Below are 25,839 nucleotides of genomic sequence, written 5' to 3' on the forward strand. Positions count from 1 at the left end.
GTTTTTATTTATTTTTGGGACAGAGAGAGACAGAGCATGAACGGGGGAGGGGCAGAGAGAGAGGAAGACACAGAATCGGAAACAGGCTCCAGGCTCTGAGCCATCAGCCCAGAGCCCGACGCGGGGCTCGAACTCACGGACCGTGAGATCGTGACCTGGCTGAAGTCAGACGCTTAACCGACTGCGCCACCCAGGCGCCCCAAATTACTGCTTTTTTTAAAAAAATATAGTCCCTTTATCATCTCTCAGGTTACAAGTTCTTTGAAGGAAAATATCTTACACTTTTTAATATATCCTCCAACGCTAAGTAGGTATCCAGTGAATGTCATGATGAGATTGGATGTGTCTGATAGCAACATTATGCATGGAGCAGTGACTTCCGACTCACATGACTGTTTGCTATCACATGACATCTTTTCTATTACAACTCTCTAATATAAACTTATTTTGCTTTACAATTCCATCTCTTTGAGAATGAAGTTGGGAAAACACTGCAAAGGTAATTTATCCAAGTTCCCAAGAAAGAAAATAATTGCTGCTTGGGAATATTGCAGTTAGGTCATTCTAAAGTACGTTTTTACTTCTTTGACACGATGGCAAGTTTGAGCCTGCCATTGGTGCCAAGATACTGTAGCACGTTTAGTGCACATGTTGTGGGGTGAGGAGTTCACAGTTAAATGAACAGGAATCTGGTACATGCCACTGTTCTGCAATACTTTCATGGTGGTTTATAGCCACAGTTTTAATACGGCTTAGTAAGTGCTTGAACTTCTCTAAACAAATAACACACATTACTGGGAATCAGACACAGTGCATACTTGCCCCTGGGGACTCCTCCTACTTTGAATTAGCAACTACAGGCTTGTTGCTCTTTAGCTCCCTGGCTGTAGATGAGGTCCAGACCCTGATTAAGGAAAAACTACTTTCTTAAAAAGTGATTAGAGTCTCTCTCTCTCTCTCTCTCTCTCACAGACACACACACGCAGCCAAAAAATGAATTTTCTACCTTGAAATGCTTCCCTGATATTTTTAAAAAGAGTTTGTGTTTATAACATACATTTGTTATTTTTATTTCATTTAGGGTAATTTGCCTTTACAGTGTTCCTGCAAATGAATGATTTACTCTCTTTAACTGTTCCAGGATGGAGACTTTCGTCAGTACTTACAGTGATTGTCACACTAAAGAAGCAAAGCAGCTTTAAGTTCTGTGTTTGTATATGTGTGTTTTGTTCTGTTTGGGTAGATTGCTATTTTTTGTTTTTCTTGGAAGTTTCCTTTAATCATTGTGTATCTTGGTAATTCCTTTGGGAGATAGTGTTAGGATCAAGAAAGAGGTGACAAGGACCTGAAAATGGGAGGCCGTCTTTCAGTAGACAAATGGATCCTAACTCTGCGGTTTCAAGAAGTCTGACATGAACCCCTTGAGTTTTCTTTAGAACTCTATTTTTGGTGCCATGTTGACCATATCTGTATTTCTGCTGTTGTAAAACAGATATGGTGACCCCTATGGCTCCTTGTTTTAGTTAAGAGTCCCCTGGAAAAATGTGTTTTTTAAAAAATAGTCCATCTTTTAGAGAAGGGAATAACTTCATTTGCTATTTGTTTTTTAAACTGAAGAATAACGAACATAGAAAAGTGAACAAATCATATAGTTTGAAGAATGTTCACAAAGTAGGTCGTCCTGTGTTTTTATCATGAAGATCAGGAAACAGAACATTACCAACTTCCCCATCAAATCTCTACCTTTCTTCCTGAGGGTAATCACTATCCATACTTTTAGTACCTGTAGCTTGGTTTTGCTTGGTTGGTAGAATGATGCAGCATGTACTCTTTTGTGTCATTTCTTAGGCTCAGCATTACAATCATGAGGTATATCCATTGCATGTAGAAGCAATATAGGTTACTCAATGTCATCTCAAGGGTCCTTATAAAAGGGAGGTAGGAGTGTCACAGAAAAGGAGATATAATGATGGAAACAAAGGTCAGATTGATGTAGACAGGAGCCAAGGAAGGTGGGAAGCCTCTAGAAGCTGAAAAAAAGCAAGGAACAGATTTTCGCCTTAAGCTTTTATAAGGAATGTTGCCTTAGTTTTATAAGACCTATTTTGGACTCCTAACCACCAGAACTGTAAGATAATAAATCTGCATTGTTTTAAGTCACTAAATTTAGGGTAATTTGTTACAGGAGCAATAGGAAGCTCATATAACTGTACTATAACATATTGGTCTATAGACTCTTTACACTATTAAAAGTTATTAAGGAATTCAAAGATCTTTTGTTTATGCTATTTATAGCTGTTAATATTTAACATATTTGAAGTTGAGACTGAGAAATTTAAAAATATTTATTATTACTATTATTATTTTTTCCAACGTTTATTTATTTTTGGGACAGAGAGAGAAAGAGCATGAACGGGCGAGGGGCAGAGAGAGAGGGAGACACAGAATCGGAAACAGGCTCCAGGCTCTGAGCCATCAGCCCAGAGCCCGACGCGGGGCTCGAACTCACGGACCGCGAGTTCGTGACCTGGCTGAAGTCGGACGCTTAACCGACTGCGCCACCCAGGCGCCCCCAAAAATATTTATTATTTTTTAAGTTTTTAATGTTTAGTTTTGAGAGAGAGACAGCGTGAATGGGGTAGGGCAGAGACAGAGGGAAACACAGAATCTGAAGCAGACTCCAGGCTCTGAGCTGTCTGCACAGAGCCTGACGTAGGGCTCAAACCCACGAACTGTGAAATCATGACCTGAGCCGAAGTTGGACACTTAACCGACTGAGCCACCCAGGAGCCCCATAAAAATATTTACTTATTTTAAATAATAACAATAATATACTTATTATTTGTTAACCTGAATAATATATTTTTCAAGAAAAACAACCATATTTTCCAAAACAAAAGAAATGTAGTGAAAAGAATGGCATTATTTTATGGTTTATACAGCTTTAATGTCTGGCTTAATAAAAGAAAGTCAGATATCTCAAATCTGCTTTTGTAACAGTCTGTTGTAATCAATTGTTTTGTTTAAAGTACATGATAAAATCTGGTCTCACAGGTATGTTGCATAAAGGAGGAGTACTTTAATAGTCTGTTCAGATTATTGTTGATATTCTTTGACATTACAGCAAAACTTGACGTGATAGTTTCGTAAAGGTTAGTTGTAATGTGGAATCTGAAATCTTATCAGTGAATGTTTCATATTCTGTTACCTTAATGTTCATTGGTCTGTTTTGTGTTTTGAATAGATCTTTTACCCATGTGTGATTTTGTAGCATTATGCATATATCATTTAGAAAATGTTGGTTTACTCAGTTATGCAGATCTTCACAATGTTGGCATATTTTATTATATAATATCAGGAAAACACAATCCACATTCAGTAATATTACCACCAGTCTCATTCAAAAAGTCTTTTAAGAGGGGGCCTGGGTTGTTCAGTTGGGTAAATGTCCAACTCTTGATTTCAGCTCAGGTCATGATCTCACAGTTGTGGGATTGAGCCCCACATCTGGCTCCGCACTGAGCATGAGCCTGCTTGGGATTCTCTCTCCCTCTCTCGCTGCCCCTCTCCCCCTCAAGCATTCTTTCTCTCTCTATCAAAATAAATAGACATAAAAAAAAAAATAAGGTCTTTTAAGTATTGGGAAACTATATCATGGTGGCAGATACTAGTTTTCCAAAATTCATATTTTTGCTTCTAGGCTTGACTTGTGTCATTGGCAACTAATACTGTCAGATGTTTTCTTTAAAGTGGCAGGATCATTTCAATCATTTTAAAGAAAATGCCTACCAAAACCCCAAGTCTGAATAACCATAATTTGTCTGTCAGCTGTTCTTTCAGGTGAAAAGGGTGTTCCATGAAAAAGAGGCTAGTTCAGCTTGCACCCAAACAATTACACAAATGTTTTCCTTGAGACGGTTATCATACTTTGCTATGCAACATAAATGTTTTATGCATATGTCCCGATTTGTCACACAGAGCCGACCCAGGGCTTGAATCCATGGACTGCGAGATCATGACCTGAGCTGAAGTTGGACACTTAACCAACTGAGCCACCCAGGCGCCCCTGCAACATAAATGTTTTATGCATACTTCCCAATTTGTGACATAGAATATAAAAAAGTCAAACTGAAGAGTTGGGATTTAATCAAATGAATAATTTTTACTGCTTCAACAAAGACGTTCTTAAATGAAACGCGTTTTGTTTTATTGTGAGTACATGGTTTTGAAGAATACAAAGGTTGGGTACCATAGGGTTAATTCATGCTAAGGTACCAGTGGTTTTGCCAGTCATTGCTTTTGCAAATATCAGCGCAGGTGAAATGTCATCAGTGTGAATGTCAACACAGTGAAAAAAGACAAGATCTTAGTGTTGTTATGAAAGTTGTTTTGACTTTGTGGACACCTTGAGGGGTGTCCAGAATACTCTTTGGCATCTGCAGACTACACTTTGAGAACTAATCTGCTGATTATGAGTTCATTATAGGATATACGTATCACAAACAATTGTTCCCTAGAAAATGGCTTGCCTTTTCACTCTCTTAATGGTGTCTTTGGTGCGTATTGCCCTTTGAGAAGTATAAATTTATTTTGTGGTACAATTTTTCAAAATTAAACCTTTTTCCCCCCCTAAGGAATTGACATATTGGTCATGACAAGTTGGTCACATTACCATTTTTCTATTCTACTTCTCTGTGCCACACTTCTGATTTCCAGTCCTTCTATTTTCTTCCTTAGTAGGTTGGAATTGTCCATTCTCTAGTGTTGGTGTATGTGATCTCTGCTCCTTACAAGCCTGCATTCTTTAATTACATAGCTTCAATATACTTTGTTTTATGGTTCAAACATTGCAGGTAACTTGAAGCATTCATGATATTAACTGGTAGGTTGGAGAGGAGAAGGGAAAGATTATAAAAGTGAATCTCAATTACACGAAGGTAGAATTTTCTAGATCACAGATATTTTTTCATGAACAGTTTTAAGTCTAGAAGATTTTTATTTCAGGAAGTGAGTTATTCAATATTATCTTAAAATCATGAACCTTTAAATGTAGTAAATAACAATATAGTCTACCATGTAGTAAGCATTTAATAAATATCAGCTACAAAATTTATAGCAGATAATATTAAATCTTATATTATGGGTATTGTTATTATTAAAACTTGAAAATCCTTCTGTAATATATACAAGAGACATCAGTTATTTCATTATTAAAGGAAAAGTATTGATTTGCTGCCTTGTAGGTGGTAAAGGAAATACGAGATGTCAGTTCCCGAGGGGACATTTAATTGTTCTCTTTCTTTAGGGTTTCCCTTTCCTTTAACAGTGGCCCATAGGGATCCTTCCAGTGTTTTTTGTTTATCTCTTTACCTTCCTGGTGGAACCTGGCTCCCAAGTGTAGGGCACGGACTGAGTCTAATGAGCATGAGCTTTATAGCATGTTGAGTTTCAATAATAATGCTTAAAACTTCAGTCCTAGTTCAGCTCTGAAGTTAGTGCAAGGCACCAGACTACTGCAAATAATATGGCTATGATTAGACCTGATAATACCTATTTTATGGTATTGAGAGAAGCTTGCTTGCTAGACCTGGCACAATTGTATTACTGATGCTAACTGCAGAAAACCATGAGGACTGCCTGGGGACAGTTGTCTGATTCAGTGAATTCCTCTAATTATGTTATAAAGCATTTGATCTGCTTTTGATGAACAGCTACTACTACCCAAGACTACCAAACTGTAATGTCTTTATGGATAACTTGTCTGTGACTCACCTTGATTCTGTTTTGCCATGAGTTAACAAGTAACCTCTTCCATTGTTTAAATCTTCTGCTATTTTTAATCATGTGGAAATCATGTGATTAATTTTTAATAGACCTATAACCTCTGCAATATATGGCCTTTGCCTTTCAGGGCCCTCTGGTAAATTTGCCAGTCTGTCTCTGATGTCTCTTTGGAGACTGAGCAGATATTTGGCTTATTAAATGCTTCTAGTCCAAAAACCTGGAAGACACTCTGAGAATGTGATCTTACCCAAATACCAGAGTTTAGCTTTTTTTTCCTCTTTCCTTCTTATCTTGTCTACATTAACAGGGTATGTCTACATTAACAGGAATGCTGAGGACCCTGGCACAGTTTTCTGGAGACCTCATTTTTGTCTATTTATTTATTATTTTTCTAAAGGATAGACATCCCATCATGGAAAGGAAGCAATTTATAGCTGGCTGCTGTGAGCATTGTTACTGGCTCTTACCATTAATTTGCTACCTTTTATTTAGAGTAAAATCTGGATACCCAATAGCCCTCTGTCTCTTCTTCTAGAAATGGGAAAGCCAAATGCTGGAAAACTTGGTTGCATAGAATATGGATTTGATCTGTTTTGAATGGATCTAACAAGTAGAAGTTAGAGAGAGGAAAATTAAATAGAGCATGAACTAGTTAATTTATGGTCAACATTAGAACAGAGAATAGATGATTTTTAATGGAATGTTATAAAGGTAATACACACATAGGTTAGACTGTTACAAAGGTAATACATACATAATGTTAGACCAGCACTGTGTCTCCAACCCTGAGATTCCTGTGCTTCTTCCTCTGTGTGCTGGAATCACATATGAAGAATAACTTGGTGTCTAATTTGATATGATTTGATACAGTATGTGTGTAATGTTTATAGGTCATCCAGCACAGTACCTATGAAAACATATTACAAATTATACTAATAGTTAAGATAATTTTAAACCAAGGCCTTAATTTGAGGTAATTTTCACCTTATATTTCTTAATTTGCTCTTATGTAGTTATTAAATACTTGTGTTTGACCCAATATAGTTAGTTGTAGAACTTAATTGGGAGGGATCTATTCTAAAAGTTTATCACTCTGTCTCCAATAACTGCAGTGGGGGGAAAAAAAGATAATGCTGTAAGACAGCTTAGAAAGTGGAATTAGGAACATAAATAGCAAAGGTAAAGGATTTATTTCATTTCATTTTTTATTTTAATTCCAATATAGTTAAATCCAGTATTATATTGGTTTCAGGTGTACAATACAGTGATGTAATGATTCTACACATTACTCAGTGCTTATGGTGATAAGTGTCCTCTTTAATCCCCTTCACCTATTTCACCCATCCCCCCACCCACCTTTCCTCTGGTATCTGTCAGTTTGTTCCCTATAGTTAAGAATCTGTGTTTTGATTTGTCTCCTTTTTTCTTTGTTCGTTTGTTTTGTTTCTTTTTTTTTTTTTTAATTTTTTTTTAACGTTTATTTATTTTTTTGGGACAGAGAGAGACAGAGCATGAACGGGGGAGGGGCAGAGAGAGAGGGAGACACAGAATCAGAAACAGGGTCCAGGCTCTGAGCCATCAGCCCAGAGCCCGACGCGGGGCTCGAACTCACGGACCGCGAGATCGTGACCTGGCTGAAGTCGGACGCTTAACCGACTGCGCCACCCAGGCGCCTGTTTTGTTTCTTAAATCCCACATATGAGTGAAATCTTATGGTATTTGCCTTTCTCTGACTGACTGACTTCATTTAGCATTAAACTCTCTAGACCCATCCATTTTGTTGCAGATGGCAAGATTTCATTCTTTTTTATGGCTGAGTGATATTACAGTGTGTGTGTGTGTGTGTGTGTGTGTGTGTGTGTATACACGCCACATTTATCCATTCATCTATGGATGGACACTTGGGTTGCTTCCATAATTTGGCTGTTGTAAATAATACTGCAGTAAACAAAGGGGTGCATATATCTTTTTGAATTAGTGCTTTTTGTATTCTTTGGGTAGTACTGCAATACCCAGTAGCACAATTACTGGATTATATGGTAATTCTATTTTGAATTTTTTGAGGAACCTCCATTCTGTTTTCTGCAGTAGCTGCACCAGTTTGCATCTCTACCAATAGTGCAGGAGGGTTCCTTTTTCTCCACATCCTCGCCAACCTTCATTGTTTCTTGTATTTTTTATTTTAGCCATTCTGACAGGTGTGAGGTAGTGTCTCATTGTGGTTTTGATTTGCGTTTCCCTGATGATGAGTGATGTTGAACACCTTTTTGTGTATCTGTTGGCTATCTCTATGTCTTCTTTGGAGAAATGTCTGTTCATGTCTTCCGCCCATTTTTTAATTGGATTATTTGGTTTTTGGGGTGTTGAATTTATCCGTTCTTTACAGAGTTTGGAAACTAGCCCTTTATCAAATATGTCATTTAGAAATATCTTCTTCCATTCAGTAGGTGCCTTTTAGTTTTCTTGGTTTCCTTTGCTGTACAAAAGCTTTTTATTTTGATATAGTCTCAATAGTTTATTTTTGCTGTTGTTTCCCTGGCCTCAGGAGACATACCTAGGAAAATGTTGCTGTGGCCGATGTCAGAGAAATTACTGCCTGTGCTCTCTTCTAGGATTTTTATAGTTTCAGGTTTCACATTTAGGTCTTTAATCCGTTTTGAGTTTATTTTTGTGTATGGCCTGAGAAAGTGGTCCAGTTTAATTCTTTTGCATGTAGCTGTCCAGTTTGCTCAACAATCACTTGTTGAAGAGACTATCTTTTTCCTATTGCATATTCTTTCCTGCTGTGTCAAAGATTAATTGATCATATAAGCATGGGTTTATTTCTGGGCTCTCTATTCTGTTCCATTCATCTTTGGTCTGTTTTTGTGCCAGTACCATACTGTTTTGGTTACTACAGCTTTGTAGTATGTCTTGAAATCAGGGATTGTGATACCTCCAATTTTGTTCTTTTTTTTTAAAGTTTGCTTTGGGTATTCTGGATCTTTTGTGGTTCCATACAAATTTTAGGATTATTTGTTCTAGTTCTATGAAATATGCTATTGGTATTTTGAGAAGGGTTGCCTTAAATCTGTAGGTTCCTTTGGTAGTATGGACATTTAGTAATATTTGTTCTTCCAATCCATGAAATGGAATATCTTTTTTTTTTTTTTAATTTTTTTTTTCAACGTTTATTTATTTTTGGGACAGAGAGAGACAGAGCATGAGCGGGGGAGGGGCAGAGAGAGAGGGAGACACAGAATCGGAAACAGGCTCCAGGCTCTGAGCCATCAGCCCAGAGCCTGACGCGGGGCTCGAACTCATGGACTGCGAGATCGTGACCTGGCTGAAGTCGGACGCTTAACCGACTGTGCCACCCAGGCACCCCTGGAATATCTTTCTATATGTTTGTGTTGTCTTCAATTTCTTTCATCATTGTTTTATAGTTTTCAGAGTACAGGTCTTTCACCTTGCAAAGGTAAAGGATTAGAACATAATTTCTAGCTTAGTGCTCTGGCGTAAGACTTCCAAAGTCTACATAATATGAGCTGTGGATTATTTTCCTTATAGGCTTAAATATAAGTGAAACAACAGATTGGCAATTATGTACTTTTATTTTGCTTTCTTGGCACTATGGAATCTCATATGACTGTTTTTAATTTGTGAATATATAAAAGAATGCTAGTGACACTGTATCTCTCCTCAGAGTCCTTAGCCATCTTCCCAGATGGAAACTGTGACAATTATAGTGTCCTCTCCATGACTGGACAGAGTTTCTATTGAAGTGACCTGATCCATGGCGAATCTCCTGTCCAGATGTTCTAAGACAACATTGTACTCCCTATTTACAAAGAACTCTGGCTTGAAAGTTGAATATATTATTGATTTAAGCAGATGCTCCAAACCAAGGGAGTTTTTTTTTTTAATAGCACAACATATGGTCATTTTTGCTAATTTTTATAGTTTACTTTCATGTTCTACATAGCCACTATTTTAGTTGTCTAGGTGGTATGTTTGGTTTATCATTTAGCTCATCTATTCAATGTTCCCATGATAAAATCGTTTTGTTAATTGAGAGACAATGATAATGGATATCTGGACTTTCCTCCCACCTTGGATTATTATTTCAGGTACACCTTAGGTGAGAATGCATGAAGAAAAATATCAAAAAAAAACCCTTATTTTCCTCTATGTAAGCTGTTACTTAGATTATCGTTAAGTTGATTTTGTAAACAGTTGCCTAATCACGTATATCAGTCACTTAAGTTAATAGAGGATGGAGTGTATTCTTTTGAGATAGACTCCTATCTAGAGTTAGATAACATAACTATGTTTTTCAAAAAGATGAGAATTCAAAAAATTATCTAACAGTTTGGTATACTACATAATCTGGTAGAAGAGAAAAGAAAAGACAACTTTAGTTTTATGCTGAGCATGGAGAATGCAGCAAACCAGTAATGTTTTCTGCTAATATGGCAGCCTGTGTCTTTTCATATTACCATATAGTGTCTACCCTGATGCCTAATATACTTCAGCCCACACAGGTTAGGGAAATGAATTTCAAAGGCCTTTAGTGACTTATCTAAGCTTATTACTTAATAGAAAAACAAAATAAAATAAAATAAAACCCAGATCCCTCGATTCCTTGTCCAACACTCTTTTCAGATACCATAGTACTTTCCAGATTCTTTTCTGCTGTACTATGTGTATGTATGTTTGTGTATGTGTGTGTGTATACATACAGATAATATATATGTAGTATATGTATATATGTACATGTATGTATATATGCATATATACACATGCATGATAGATTGATTGTTTGACAGGTAGATAGTCTAGGTGGAAGAAAAATACAGTATGGTATATGGTAATTCCCCCTGCCAGGAAACTCAGTGTGATCTTGGAGTGGTAGCTTCAAAACCTTTTATCTCCATTTCCTCATACAAAAATAGTTTTTATGTTCAGCAGTCATTCAAATGAGTTCATTGAACCCATACTATGTGAAAAGCACTAGACAGGTATTTGAATGATGACCGGTCAGTGTAAAATATGGTCAGTGCTCTGAGAGTGATACAGATAAAGCACAGTGGATGTTCAAGCAGGAGTTCTGAGAGAGAGGAAGTTTGGAATGATTTTATGAAGAAAGTAAGAAAGTTACTTTGAAGAATTTTTAGGAAAGATCTTTTAAGACAGAAGTAACCCTATTTAAAAAAAAAAAAGGCAGTAAAGCTCGAAAGCTTGGTGGGGCAGGGGTGGGGTGTGGGAAATAATGAGTAGTGTGATATTTCCTGAGCTTAAGATATTTAAAGAAAAATAGCAGGGCAAAGTAAATCGGAAAAGGCAATAGTTGGGGCCAGACTGTGGGAATCCCAACTAGCAAGTTAAGGGAAAATGGAGAATCACTGATAGATTTTGAACAAGGAAGTGTGAATGAAAATCATAGCTTTCTTTCTGGAAAATTAATTTGATTGCAGGAAATTGGATCGGGGATGGAACAAATTATAGATAGGAAAACAAATTAGCAACTGCAAAATTTCTTCTAGTACATCTAGTTCAGATTAAAAAATGTTTGAATTGACAGAATAGAGATGAAGAGAGAATTACTAAGAGAGATATTATGGAGGTAGAATCAATATAAGTGGATAATGAGTGGATGTTTGGAGCAAGGGGAGAGTTACAGATGACTGAGAGCTTTGAGCCAGGAGTTGAGAGGGTGAAAATATCAAGAAGATAGATAGCCTGTAAAGAAGAGATGTTTTAGGAAGGCGTGATGAATTTAAATTTGATCATGACTTTGGGGTCATTTAATGTGTACTTATTCTTAGGATTGGAGTGTTATGCATATGACATTGTATAAAATATTTGGTATAAATGGACCTCAGTGGTTCCTTTTATTGATGTGATTCTGTCTTTCAACTTTGTCCTTTTATAGAAATTTTAATGGAGAAGTTATTGTCCTGTATTTAATGAAAGCATATTTCTGATATTGAAGTATCTTAAATGTGTTAACTCAGTGCGTGTAGCTTCTATATTGTATGTATTGTTAGTGGTAAGTTATATAGCAAGAAATACTTAACTCTGTTATTATGATTCTGGGGATTTATTCTTTTTCACTACAAGAGATAGAATAGGATGTTAGCTCAGAATAACACTTAAGGCTTCATTTTTACTTTAGAAAAAAAGAAATGTCTTAAAAAAATTTTTATGTTTATTTAATTTTGAGAGAGAGAGAGAGAGAGAGAGAGAGAACCGCAAGAGAGGGGCAGAGAGAGAGGGAGATAGAATCTGAAGCGGGCGCCAGGCTCTGAGTTGTCAGCACAGAGCCTGACACAGGGCTTGAACCCATGAACTGTGAGATCGTGACCTGAGCTGAAGTCGGACGCTTAACCTACTGAGCCAACCCAGGCACCCTGAAAAAAGAAATGTCTTAAATATGGCCAAATGTAAAAACATTAAGAATTATGTTTAAATGTTTTAATTTATGGCTTTTACAATAATCTTTATATTTCTGTATCTGCAAAATAAGCCTGCTGAAGTTGTTTCTACCAAAATAGATCTTATTTGTTTAACAAAAACTATACACTATTAGTATACACAAACTGTTCTAAGTTACTTTACAAATGTTAATTATTTAAGAATCCTGTGTGGGGCGCCTGGGTGGCGCAGTCGGTTAAGCGTCCGACTTCAGTCAGGTCACGATCTCGCAGTCCATGAGTTCGAGCCCCGCGTCGGGCTCTGGGCTGATGGCTCAGAGCCTGGAGCCTGTTTCCGATTCTGTGTCTCCCTCTCTCTCTGCCCCTCCCCCGCTCATGCTCTGTCTCTCTCTGTCCCAAAAATAAATTTAAAAAAAAAGTTGAAAAAAAAATTAAAAAAAAAAAAAAAAGAATCCTGTGAGATTGTTAGTATTTTGCTCATTTAACAGGTGAGGAAAGTCAAGGACCGAGAACTTAATTAAGTTGCCCAGGATCGCACAGCTCGTAAGTGGCAGAGGTAGGGATTTTATTGTCTCTAGGTCCTGAGTAAAAGCAACATCAGCCTTTTACAGAATCAGCGTGGTGGTTTTTTGACACCTGATGTTTCTCTGGACAACGTGCCGGAAAGTAAATTAAATTAGGCTTTAGGAAAAGTTTCAAAAGGAAATTCTGGTCCAGTGCCTCAGCACATGAGTATCTTGCTTTAGACATCCATGTAGCAAGACTCTAAGCTGGGTTCTGAAGTGTTAATGAAAAGAGAATGCATTAAATGTGAGTTGAAGATGATTTCTGAAAGGGTTGGGGAAAACTGTATGCATTGGGCTGTAAGAGTGCTTCTTTATAAGATTGAGAATTATAGGCCCAAGTTTCAGAATCACCGGATTTTCTCTGTGATGTGTTCCTGATCACGTGTCAACGTAACTTCATAGTCTAATGCCTTAGATAAATTGGTGGTGATGCACTTGTGATTCAATGACATTTCCTTCTCATTGTTTAATTTATTTTATTTTTATTTCCGTAACTTTAGAATAACTTGAGCTCCTAGAATTTGAGGTTCACTGCTTTCAATTTAATTAAGACTTATTTATTGAGTACCTACTATGTGCTCAATGATGCATTGTGCTGCTTGGTAAGGTTATAAGGATGAAATATCCTCTCCATGAAAGAATATAGTTTAATGATTTAGAGTATTGCTGATTTAACTGCGTGGGATGTGTTTGGAATCCAGCTGTCCTGAAGATGCCTTTTAAGAATAATTCATCACTGAAATAATAGATAGAGATTTACTCCAGATTTAATTCTTCATTCTCACTAAAGATCTAGATAAGAGCACAACCTGATCCTTCTGTTCTTAATTCAGGGTCCAGTATTGGTGGAGGTAATGTGCAGTAAAATTTAAATAAATAAGCTCATCAAAATAATTGTTTAAAATTCATTATGAAGTTGTTGGTGAATTTAATTTGAAGCTATGATACCAATTCTGAAAAAGTATGTGTAGAGTGAGGTTTTCTATACTACGTAAGGATTTTCTATACTAGATATTCTATACTGCCGTACTTAAAAATGATTCTGTGGTCTTTTTAATGCTTTTAAGAAATTAAATCAGGTAGGCTGAATTATCTGATCTTTTGGTCTCTATAAATATAATAATTTATGATAGTAATAGCATACCTTTGAGAAGATAAATTTTAGTATCCGCATTTTACAATGGAGGAACTCAGGATCCTTATGGTTAAGCATCTTGTCTGTGTTCCCATAGCCATGAATTTTTTGGCCCCCAAATCTATGTCAAAGGTCCAGCTCCAAAGTTTGTTCTTTTTAATGTACAGAGTGTTACAGTTCTCACTGGCAGGATTGACAGTTTGGTTTCTTTGAATAGTTTCACTGAAATGAGAAATTCAGGATTTTTTTTTCTGCATTTTTATTTCCCTTTAATTAATTTTATCTGCTACTTTCAATGGAACTTGGTTGTGAAACGATATATTGAGTTATAAAGTTAAAATTGCCGTCTGGTATAACTTTTCAAGCTACTAGAGTTTTTATAGGTTCTGTTTTCCTTTATATCTTTTTTTCCTCAGACTATCATGATGAGTTTTTAAGACTTATAGGGAGAAACATGTATTCCATCCATATTCTTGGAAGCAAAGACCAATTTTAGAAATGAGCAGAAGATGCTGGCTACATCAGTAGTTTGTTTTTGCTTTCTTATGAAACTCTGCGGGTAATAAGATGAGGAAATGTAACTTTCTCAGTTATGTTAGGTCTTTAGTTGTATGAGTGTGTGTGTGGTTTTTAAAACAGTCCTAACACATTTCTAGATAAATTTGTCCTTTGATATAGTCTTGTTGGAAAGCAATACAGTTTTCCCCAAAGCAATGTATTTTGAGCCATTTTATGGATCTTAATTGTTTTATAATTATTATTTATTATCCCAAAGAGTGTCATTCAATTTAATTATTTCTTCATCCAAGAAATATTTGTTAAATGCTTATAGAATGCAAGAAACCATACTTAAGCAATCTACCCTTTTATTCCTTAGTCTTGGCTATTAAGCAAGGATTCGCGGTCATGGCACTATCGACATTTGGGGCTGGATCATTCTTTGTTGTGGGGGCTGTGTACTGTAGGATGTTTAGCAACGTCCCTGGCCTGTACCCGTTAAATGTCAGGGAACCACTCTGCCTTCTCCCTGAATTGTGAAAACCAAAATGCTTCCAGACATTGTCAAATGTCCCCTGGAAAACGAAATCATCACTGCTCCAATGTCTGAATTAAAAATTTAAAAAAATATTACTCAGGTGATGAGTAATTGCTTCCACTGAAAACAATATAGTAATGGTCATGAAAGCTGTTCTAAAAGAGAAGTTTCAAAAATATTCAGAGCGTGATTAGCACTACTGTATAGCCTCCCATGGTTACCTAAGTTAAGAAATGTCTGTTTAAAAAATTAAACCACTCTATGCTTATATCTTATATCATTACTTGCCCTTGGTACTTTATTCATTTCTCCTAATATGGTCTGTTTGCTTTTAATTAGACTTTTTTAATCATATCAAATAATCTTCAATTTAAAAAATGTTTCCATTAGGGGCACCTGGGTGGCTCAGTCGGTTAAACCTCCATCTTCAGCTCGGGTCATGATCTCATGGTTCGTGAGTTGAAGCCCTGCATCTGGTCTCTGCTGTCAGCACAGAGCCTGCTTGAGATACTCTGTCCCCCCTTTTCCTGCCCCTCCCCCACTCATGCATGCCCTCTCTCTGAGAAATAAATATAAAAATTTGTTTCCATTATCTTCTAACATCTTCATCTTTTTATCTGCCTTTTCCATTTTGGGAAAGTGCAAGAATAGTCTTTTGGAAACAGTTGGGTGCTCATTTGACAGAAAGTGCCAGAATATTCGTAGAGGTCAAATGCAAATATCAAGATATATGACTCCCACAGTGATTTTCAGAAAAGTTATTGGAATAGTGACCGTGTCATTGGAACCAGACAAAAGCTAACAGTAACTTTTTATCTTGTCCACTTATCTCTTAAAGGGACTAAATTACTGAAAGTATCTTAGAATACTAAGTTCAAGGTAAAAATCAAATATAATTATTGTTAATTACAAAGGCCTATTATTTGATATCCCTAAATTTAATTTCATCAACTCTTATGTGAAATTATCTGAAATTTATGTGAAATTTTCTGGGAAAGACGGCTAATTGAGCAGATTGCCTACCTGAAATACTATCCAAAAATGGACAAAATGAAGCAAAAATAGAGTTGTAAGCTTCAGCCCTAAGTAAAACCATAGGAGTGACCCTAGCCCCATTCCAATTATCAAAGACAATTTTCTTGATATTAATAACATTTGAACCAAATCAAAGTTGAGTGTCAAAGGCTGATACATAGGTCACCAATTTCAAGCAGGTTCTAGGTTCTGCAAAGTAAGTGAGAAAGTTCGGAAATATCTTATTGATAACACTTAACTTAGAAGCACGGGGGATACAAATGGCAAATACCAAATTGGGGCTAATTTTCAGACTACAGAATAGAGGATGACAGAGGAGGTAGGGTTGAGAGAGGGGTGGCTTATACTCTTTATTTTTCTCAACCTGACTTCCTATTGTGGAAAAATCTTTCCAGTTGTGTTGTTGGTTCTGAAGTGGATAATTGCTAAAATCTAAAAGAATTACCCTCATGAATCTTAACATTAACTCAGGACAAGAGAATCCGCCGGTTTGATAGGAGTGTTTGCAGACAATGTATTTGAGTTTAGGTCATCTCTGCTACATTCACTATTCTCTATCATCCTCTCCCCACTTCCCAAAGCATCTGAAATAATGAACAGATGTTATATCCAGCCAATTTCTACACTTCCAGCTTAGATTATAAAGTGTGTTTTTAAAGCATACTTTGGTTAGAGGTAACCAAATTGTTCTTCTTAGCTAAATGATGGAGAAAGAACCTGTATATGAGGGCTACTAAAAAATGAGTGAAATAAAGAGGAACATAAAAGGCAATGGACAAATATATTTTGAAAGAAGAATTACTTCAGGAAACTGAAGAACACTTTAAGAAAAAATAATTCTCAACACTCTCATGGAGATAAAAGTGACCACAGACTGTATGATAAGAGATCAAAGAAGAGTTTAAGAGATTAAGATATAGAGAAAAGAACTATAGTACTTTTATAGGGCTAAAGTACAATTAAAAAAGAGTTGGCAGGGGTGGGGGGGCACATGAGTAAAACTATTAAAATAATTAAAACCACATTAGATACAGGGAGATGTGGAGTGAATGATGCCGCAGATGGGACTTATGACTTAGGCGCAATTCTTGAGAAAAATCACATAAAATGCAGTTAAGAGAGAAGAAAAACTGTTAGTGGAAATTTGTTGCTACAGAAGGAAAAAACTCATCCCTGGAATAAAAGACTTTAATCTACAGATTGAAAAGAGTTTACTAAATACTAGGAAAAAGTAATGAAGACTTAGAATTCTGGTAACTTTTAAGATTAAAAAATTTCCATAAGTATTACTAGAGCAAGAAAAAAGTCACCTACAAAGTTAAACAAAATTAAGTTGGCCCCATATTTTTTTCTCAGACCCCAGATGACACTGTAATAATGTCTATAGAATGTTGAAGGAAAACAAAATAGGTTACTTAGGTTAAAAAGTATAAAATTATTTTAAAAACAAAAATTAAAAAATATTTTTTAAAAGTAAGAAATTATAGCCTCTATGAACCCTGTGTAAAAATTTGCTTAGAAAGAAGAGGAGTCAAAAGAAATCCATAAATGGTAAAATTACCATGTGGAAACATTGGTGATGAGCAGATTAAACACCGAATAAAGCAGACTAGGGAAAAAGTATGTAATCAAATTTTCAAATAGAAAATATATCATTTAGAAATAGTAATTTGATGCTAGTTAGCTAGGATAAAAAGTTAAAGAGCCAGCAAAATGTAGTGTTCTGGCGGGGGTGGGGGGGTGCGTGGGAGGGAATATCATATTAACATGCTAATTGCTTCATCCTTCTTAAAAGAGTTTATTTTTGAAGTATATAAATGGAAAAATATGGCTTCAGCATACTAGTGTATTTCATCAGTTGCAAACGTTTCTTTTCACATTTTAACATCTCTGGACTTGGAATTTGTCTTGTAATCAACTGTGGCTTACTGATATAATTGGCACCATGTTTTCTTTCCTGATCATTTAAAAATAACAATGCATCTTATAGTTATTGGCATTTTAAAGTGCATTAAATATAGATTTTAAACATATAAGGTCATAAAATACAAGCCATAAAGCAAAAGATTGAAAACAAAAAAATGCTGAGAGAGGAGGCAATAGGAAATAGCAGTTGAGAGCTCAGACTGTGGCGTCGGACTGACTTGGGTTCACATGGCAATGCCAGCAAATGTGGAGGCACAGTCAACTTATTTGTGTAACAGTAACACTGACAATTAGAAAATTTTCTATTGAACAATTCTGTGATCGTAGAAGTAAAAACTCTAACTTCCGGAAAATTTTAGAATAATGGTAATAAAAGCAAAACATGTCATAACCTATAAGGTACAATTAAGAAGGATACCTAAGGAAAATTCATAACTTGGATGTTTCTAGTTTAAATCTATCAAGAATGAGAAAACAATTATATGCATTTTTTAAAAAATCAGCAACTAAAGGATAGCAACAGGAACTAAATAATAATGGCAAAGCCATTAATCAATGAATTCAGTATCAGTTGAACTGATAGATTTAAGAGCTTTTTCTTTGATAATGTAAAAGTCATTAGTCTTAAGTTGGGGAAAGGAAGAAAGCCAGAAATATCTAAAATTTAAGATTTTGGAATATTAAAGGTTAAAGAATTGGGAGATGATTTAAGATACAGACAAAATTGAATGCTACAGCTTTACACAAAGCTATACTATACATTTGAAATTTTAGATGAAATATATAGTTTTCTAGGAAATTTTAAGCAGATTTTAAAGGGGTTAGAAAAATCAAAAGTTAGAATAATAGAAGAATAAAACTGTTACAAAGAGCTTATCTATCCTTACCTCTTAATTAAAATGCCTTCTACTAGGCTTCATGGATGAATTCTGCTTGACTGTTAAGGAACAAGTAATATTAATGCCATTAAAAAGGTTCTTGACATTGGAGATAGAAGGCATAATTAACAATTACATTCATGAGACAACAAAATATTGGTATGAAACCTGACATCAAAAAGTAAAAGGGGCACCTAGGTGGCTCAGTTGGTTTAGTGTCCGACTCTTGATTTCAGCTCATGTCATGATCCCAGGATCGAGCCCCCAAGTCGGGTTCTGCACTGAACATGGAACCTGCTTAAGATTCTCTCTCTCTCTCTCTCTCTCTCTCTCTCTCTCTCTCTCTCTCTCTTCCTCTCTCTTCCCCCTCCCTTCCCCCCGCCTCTGCCCCTCTCCCTCACTTGTGCACTCTCTCTCCCTGTCTCAAAATGAAATAACTCTTTTTAAAAAAGTTGAAAAAAATCAACAAGTCAATCTTGCACAATATTGATGAAAATCATCTTTAAAAATTCAGCAAACACAATAGACCAATGTATTAAAAGAACATAAGCCATGATCAAATGAAATTCATCTAGGAACGCAGGGTTAGTTCAATGTAATTCTGAGATTATACTGAAATACAAAAGATTAAATTTTGAATACCTAAAAACATTTGGTGTATAATTGAACATTCCTATAGAAAATCTTTATAAACATTAATGTATAAACATTTTCTTAAAATAAACGTGTGTGTGTGTATGTGTGTATGTGTTTAAAAGGTTTTCTAGCATCATTACTTAATGATTTTTCTCTGGAGGTGCTTGCTAAGGCAATTATGGAAGAGCAACAAATAATAAATGCAAACAAATAAAAGGGCAACAAATAAATACATAAATAAGGTAAAATTATTACTACTTGTCAATTATGTGGTCTAACATCTGGAATACCATCAAACCTAACTAAGGAACAATTGATTAGAAACAAAAAATATGTAATTTAATAATTACATTAATTTGTAGTTTTCCCATGTATAAACCAAAACCTGAAAAATGTAATGCATATAAAAATCCCACTCATAATAGCTAAAAAAACATTAGAACATTTAGGAATAAACATGAAATATGTGAATACTGTATTGGGAAATTTATAAAACTCTACCAAGTATCATAAAATGACCTGTTCATATGGTAAAATGTTTGTCGATTATCCATTAATACAAAGCAACACAATAAAAATCCCAGTGGGATTTGCATTGGATTTATTACAATTATGTACAGTTTATCTAGAAGAAAGAATGTGAGAAAAGGAATGATCAGTAAAATTCTAAAGAAAATTAGGGAGAATTTTTTTTTTTTCCTAGTTTGGAAGGTTACACTCCATGGAGTAGCCAAGACTATTTGGGAATTTAATATATAATAAATAAATATCAGATCACTGGGAACCAGGATGGATTATGGGATAAATGTAACAACAGAGTTAAGATGGGGAAAAAATAGATTCCTTTCACTGTCCTTACACAAAGATTTAAATATATGTGTTTAAGGGCGCCTGGGTGGCGCAGTCAGTTAAGCGTCCGACTTCAGCCAGGTCACGATCTCGCGGTCCGTGAGTTCGAGCCCCGCATCAGGCTCTGGGCTGATGGCTCAGAGCCTGGAGCCTGTTTCCGATTCTGTGTCTCCCTCTTTCTCTGCTCCTCCCCCGTTCATGCTCTGTCTCTCTCTGTCCCAAAAATAAATAAACGTTGAAAAAAAAAATAAAAAAATAAAAAAATAAATATATGTGTTTAAAAAGTCACAAAGGTATTAGAAGAGGTTTTCTTATCATGGTACAAAACACAGGGGCCATAAAGGAGTAGTCTTAAATTTGATTGTGAAAACTCTTTATTTTTTTATTATTAAAACTCTTAATACTTCCCTGTCAAAATCACTGTAAATGGTCCAAAGTCTAGTAAGAACAGACAGGGCTAATTTCATAATAAATATTAAAAGCATATAGCATGCTCTTAGATATTGAGTTAAAATACTACCAATTAAAAATGTATATGGTCAAGGTAGATGAGGTACACATGTTCAAATATTCTTTAACTCTCCAATCCCATAAAATAATAGTGCAGATATATCTTTTAAGTGGAAATAACTTACTAGCAGTGAAAGGAAAGAGAGTGTAACTGGTGCCCTCTCTGTCTTCTCTGCACGGGGAGCCACTCTCAGCCACAGCCCCTCATCCTTTGAAGCTTTATGCCTGTGCAAAGTTCCTTCCATCCCCTGCTTGATGAGGAGCACCTGTCAGCTGTTGAGCCAATCATTGTCTGCAGTGGTGCCAAAACAGTAGCTGCCCCATGTACCCTGACCTCACTTATTCCTAGCTGCAGCTTCCACTGGTGCCATTTAAAGTGACATCCACACAGCAGCCAAGTTCTTAGGTCTGGGGCAGCCGTTATACGGGTGGCCAGCTCTGGGGCTGGAATTGGGACTGTGTTTGGGAATTTCATCATTGGTTGTGCCAGGAACCCTTCTCTGAAGCAACAGCTCTTCTCCTATGCCATTTTGGGCTATGTACTTTTGGAGACCATGGGTCTCTTTCGCCTGATGGTGGCCCTTCTTCTTCACCATGGGAAGGAGCTGTCTTCACCTCCTTTGTCTTGTCTGCCCTGTATGGTCCTTTTCTTATACCTCCCCAGACAGGCTGGGGAAAATGGTTGGGTCAGGGGGTTGACAGAGAAGACAAATAAATACTGTATTAATAAGGAAAAGAAAAAGAATGCCATTGGCATACAAGATAAGGGAATTTTGAAATATAAACACACGTGTGCGCGCACGTGTGTGTGTGTGTGTGTGTGTGTGTGTGTGTGTGTGTGTGTGATTATTTGGGGAAAAATACCGGAGTAAACCATTCTCTAAAGGTCAAGTATGAAATCACTCTTGTTCAAGTGTACCAAGCTGAGAGCCAGCATATTGGCTCCTCATTCTTTTATTTCCCTGCTGACTCGCTTAATTCTAGGATGATTAGGATAAGAGTACTGACCAAAATGTAAGCAGAAGGGCTCTTGGATTTCTCCAGACTCTAGCCTACTTATATTGTACCCCGGGAGAGAAAGTCCATGATTCCTTCTCTGCAGTGAGGTCAGTGAATAGAATTGGCAAGATAACACGGTATGTAACTCCATGGTAGCACTTCCCAGAAGCTATCTTGAGTTATCAGCATAAGCTTAACTCTTTTACAGATAAGTTATATTCTTCATGCCTTATTTTTTTCAGTGGCATAACTCCCTCTCAAACTCTTCACCAATACCCAAGGTGTAGTTAACAAGAGTATATTTGGCCCAGTTTTTACTTATTATTCATTTCAGGTTTTTTCTTATGGTCATGGTGTGGGGTCCTATTACCAAGGCAACCGAGAGTGGATTATGTGCTATGCATCTTTTACTAACACTTTTAACTCCTTTTTGTATGATTATTTCTGTTTCTTTAGCTACCCTCATGCATAATAAAAAGGTTTCAATCATTCTAAGGTTCTGATTGTCTTTACTAGTAGCTATACTCTTGTCTTTTTTCCAGGTCTGACTCTTTTCCTACAATGTTTGTCTTACCTCTATAGAGTTCTTCCAAATTTAGCAATGTTTTCTTAATGTCTTTCCCTTTTCCTATAATAAATATCTGTTCTGGTAATTCTTATTCAACACTATTGACACTAATAGAGAATTGACTCTGGGACAATTGTCAGTGTGATTTTTTTTTGGAAAGAAGTTGACCCATTGACTCTCTAACCCTCTCCTACTTCTTTCCAGTGGACAACTGAGAAGTGGCTCATGTGTCTAACAAAGTGTTTGGATATCACAGCTGACTTGATAAGGCAATCTCTATGTAGATAATGCCCTTTTAAGGAGAGATGGGAGTCACTCACAGCCTGAATATAAACTGTCAGTCCACTCTCCTCAGAAACATGTCCCATCCTGTACCACAGTCACTGGGGACATACTACTGTAGATATAACCAGCATTAATAGAAAGATAAATGGATTCCTAAATACAAAGATGAATAGACAAGTCAAGCCAGTAATTGAGGAAACCAACAACATGAAGGGTAGGCACTCAATGACAAAGAGAAAAACTAACATCTGACTTAAAAGAACTTTCAAAAGTAAGTTTAATATCCTCAGAGAAATTCAAAAGAATGGAAATGTAAAAATTAAAAATATGCTAAATGAATTTTTTAAAACTCAATATATTAGCTAAATAGAATAGAAACAGCTGAAGGATGCTCTAGTAAGCTTGGATAAATGAGTATTAGCAACATTGGATACTAGAAGAAAATGAGTATTGTTAAGTTTCTGAAGGGAAATCATTTTGGAATTAGACTTCTATTATGCCTGAACTGGTATTTAAAGCGGCATAGCAAAAGAAAGACATTGTAGGATGTAGAACTCAGAAACTTTCCATGATTCTGTGAAATCACTAAGGAATGTATGTTGCAAAGTTTAACATAAATCCAGGCAAGAACAATGAGCATAGAAACTAGTAAATTCATAGTTAAAACTAAATGATATTCATGTATATTGTAAATGACAAATCTCAGATAATGTCAACATGCAGTATATACTAGTTTGGAGAAAAGTAAGAGAAAACATCCAAGATTTTTGTCTTATCCCACTGGAGACTCTCAGTGTTGATTATCTTTAGATAATAACTGAAATACACCTTTTAAATGTTTTAAAATTTCAGGGTAGCAACTAAAAATATTAAAACAGGGGCGCGTGGGTGGCTCAGTCATTTGAGTGACTGACCTTGGCTCAGGTCAGGATTGTGCGGTTCCTGGGTTCGAGCTCCGCGTCAGGCTCTGTGCTGACAGCTCAGAGCCTGGAGCCTGCTTCGGATTCTGTGTCTCCCTGTCTTTCTGCCCCTCCCCTGCTTGCACTCTCTCTCAAAAATGAGCAAACGTTAAACAAAATTAAAATATTAAAGCAGCAGAGGGAGAAACATAAACAGGAAAATTTGACTGACCCAGATTAGGAGAAGTTAAAAACAAAGTGTGATTAGAGAGAAAATATGAAATAAGATGATGGTAGTAAGTCCAAATGTGTCAAAAATGACATTAATGTAAAAATAGTAAAATTGTCTTTTAAACATAGAGACTATGAGATTTGCCTTAAATAAAAATTTGACTTTGTGTTGTTTACAAGAAATACCACTCAAATAAACAGGATAGAAGGATATAAAAGAAATGTGTGAGCAAATATTCCAGCCAGATTTAAGAAAAAGAAAGCAATATTAACATTATATAAAATAGAACTTAAGGCAAACAACCTCAAAATTAGATAAGAAAGGTATATATCACATTGTTAAAAAAATACACAGTACACAGGAAGATTAAAAGGGAAAAACTGTATGATCATCTCTCAAATATTGAAAACAATTTAATACTTTAACATGAAGTCAACAGTTTAACATTTGATGTACTTTAACAGACATTCGTAATAGAAACTGAACAAGCTAATAATGAACAGAAACTTCATTAATTTGATAGATGCTGTTTACCAGGGATATGGAACAAACATCATGTTTAATGGTGAAACATTAGAAACATCCTATTATGCCAGAGGTAGAACAAACAAGCCCATTGTCACCACGGTCATTCAGTATTTTTCAGGAGGTCTGAGCCAGTGCAGTAAGACAGGAAAAATAATAAGCAGTGGGACTGTTGGAAAGGATGTGAGAAAGTTGTTTGTAGACCACGTGATTGTCCATTTGAAACAAGCCAAGACAACCAATTGCAAACATATTAGAATTAGTGAGAGTTTAGTAATAGTCCCCAATACAATGTTGCATATCATGTTCTTCAGCTTTGTCTCTACATTATACTATATAACAAAATGTGATGAAAATGGATTGCATTCACAACTGTAAGAAAAATGATAAAATACGTAGAAATAAATATGACAAGAAGTATGTACAACATATAAGAGGAAACACAGAAATTTTATGAGGGACCTAGAAGAATACCAAATTATTAGCAGGAAGAAAAAACAATAAGCCTGGATAGAAAGATTCAGGGTATGAAATAATCAGTTTAAAACAATAACATCTAAAATAGTGAAGTGTGGCAATAGAAAAAGATAACAATGAGGCAAAATAGACCAAAATTACATTTTTAAAGTGCTTGACCACATAAAAGTTGAAATTCATATATGATGCAAGATACTACAATTGAGAATTAAAGATAACTCTAGATAATTAAAGACAAACCAAGAGAATATTTATACATAACAAAGATTAAGATCTAGATCTTGTAAATTATTAAGAAGAAGCTCGATAGAAAAATGGGGAAAGAATATACGTGAATGTTTTACAAAAGAAGAACTAGAAATGACTAGTGAGTAAATGAAAAGATTTTCAGCCCTCATTAGTAATCAGAGAAATGAAGTTTAAAATCACAATAATATTTTTCTATCCTATGAGCATAACTGATAAAGACTGATAAAAGACAGGAAACTCAGTTCTCTCCTACATTTTCATGATAAAAAGCCCTTTTGGAACACACCCTACCAGTATCTAGTAAAACTTAAAAGTGCCCGTTCATATAGTCCACAGTTTCATCTTGTACCCATTGAAAATCAATATACATAAATATTAATTGCAACATTGTTACATAAAAAATTGAAAACAATTCAGATGCCCATGAATAGGGGGCTTATAAGGTAAATTATAGTATATAGCATAGTAAGTACTTGGAATAATACTTAACCTTTTAAAAGAACACAGTGATGTGGTAAGTTCCTATTTGATAAGATTGAGTTATACAACAGGAGATTTATTATGATTTCATGTTTTAAGAAGAAATATATGCACTTGCGCATGTATGAAAATGCATACAAGCCAGACTGGAAGAATGTATTCCGTGCTGATAGGTAACCTCTGGAAGGGAGTTTGTCTGGTGAGTAAATGTGAAGAATTTTCACACTTTGCTCTATTAAATTCTTCATTATTTTGAATCTTTTATAATGACAGTGTAATTAAAAATTAGAAGAAAAATGTGCATATCGCAAAAAGAAATACAAAGGTCAATAAGTATCCTTGTGCTCATGATTA

General features: G+C 35.7%; 1 protein-coding gene and 1 pseudogene across 9 annotated transcripts in view; both read left to right on the top strand.

Moving 5' to 3' along the window:
• Positions 1-25,839, top strand: part of EXOC6B (exocyst complex component 6B) — a 616,421-nt gene that overhangs the window by 373,674 nt on the left and 216,908 nt on the right. The window lies entirely within an intron of this gene.
• LOC121019185 (ATP synthase F(0) complex subunit C2, mitochondrial-like) lies at positions 17,521-22,864 on the top strand (annotated as a pseudogene).

Source organism: Herpailurus yagouaroundi, unplaced genomic scaffold, assembly GCF_014898765.1.
Source record: "Herpailurus yagouaroundi ecotype Mexico unplaced genomic scaffold, PumYag 221, whole genome shotgun sequence".
Lineage (NCBI taxonomy): Eukaryota > Metazoa > Chordata > Mammalia > Carnivora > Felidae > Herpailurus > Herpailurus yagouaroundi.